The 1,257-nt window shown below is 25.3% G+C and overlaps 1 long non-coding RNA gene across 1 annotated transcript; it reads left to right on the top strand.

Annotated features, from left to right (window-relative positions):
- LOC106321830 lies at positions 1 to 886 on the top strand. Its single transcript, XR_001266140.1, has 2 exons — positions 1 to 77; positions 536 to 886. It is a non-coding gene; the product is annotated as an uncharacterized LOC106321830 (long non-coding RNA).
- Positions 887 to 1,257: the final 371 nt, after the last annotated feature.

Here is a 1,257-nt window from a genome sequence, read left to right as displayed (position 1 = left end):
AAAAAATATACAAATGGCCAGCAGCGTAAACAGTGTTGTGTTCGTTGTTTTTTTGATGATCTTATTGATTTCTACAGGTAATATGTTCATAAACAATCATTTCAAATAGGTCTAAAAAAAACAATCATTCCAAATAAACAAAATTATGGTGTCTCCGTTAGATTATTTTATATGTATTTGTTTATATAATATATTCAAAATTATAACATCTAAAGTTAAGATGGCATATTAGTGTTAAAAGGTAAAAAACTAAATGATATATAGGGATAATTTTTATTTTTATTTTACATCTATATTTACGTACTTTGCAAACATATTTCTGTAAATGATTGCAAACATATATCATCAGGGAATTAAGGTGTTTTATTTTTCTAGTATGTTAGTTTTGTAACAATTTTTAAATATCACAAGCACAAATCTAACAACTGCTATGTAACTTCTTATACAATTATTTTTTTATTTTTGATCTAAACGTAATCCGCACAACTTTATTATACATTTAATCAATATGATTTACATATTTCTCACTTTCCAGAAATACAAAATGGACATGCTCAAAGGCAGCATATATATTGTGAGAAAGTACGAAGCAAGACGGCTCCACCTGACACTTGTAATAAAAAAGATGCTGATGCATTGTGCAAAAATACTTGTTGGACGAGAGAAACTTATATTGAAGGAAAATGTCTGCTACTTCCAAAGACTACAAAAAAAGCTTGCTACTGCTGGCAATTCAATTGTTAATAAAAACCCTAATTTGATTATGGTATAAAACTAATTCGCTTGTGTTCAAAATAATAATATGAGAAATTTTGTCCCATATTCATAGTAGGACTTAAATTGATTGTATACCTATAACAAATAAAGTGCTATAATGTTTGTGTAATAATTGATGTATTATCCTTGACATGAACACATTTATTTTTACGTGTGAACAATTTCTTTTTTCTTTTCTTCTTACAATTATGATTTTTCCATCAATTTTTAATTGGTTTCAGTTCCTATTAAAACAATTATGGAACTTTGTATTTTACATAATACAAACATAGATTTTTTTCTACAGGTTTAAAACTTTCAAAACAATCATATATTTTATAAATTTTATATAATTTTTCATAAACGTGATTTTAGATCTATACTATTTATATATACTTATAGTATAATTTAGATTTTATTTTCAAATGAGACACAATTTTACTGTGTTTCATTCTATTTACACTACAAGAAATCACTCAAATAGCTACTGATTTTTTCCTA

Source organism: Brassica oleracea, unplaced genomic scaffold (genome assembly GCF_000695525.1).
Source record: "Brassica oleracea var. oleracea cultivar TO1000 unplaced genomic scaffold, BOL UnpScaffold03240, whole genome shotgun sequence".
NCBI classification, from domain to species: domain Eukaryota; kingdom Viridiplantae; phylum Streptophyta; class Magnoliopsida; order Brassicales; family Brassicaceae; genus Brassica; species Brassica oleracea.
This window is presented reverse-complemented; position numbering and strand designations above follow the sequence as displayed.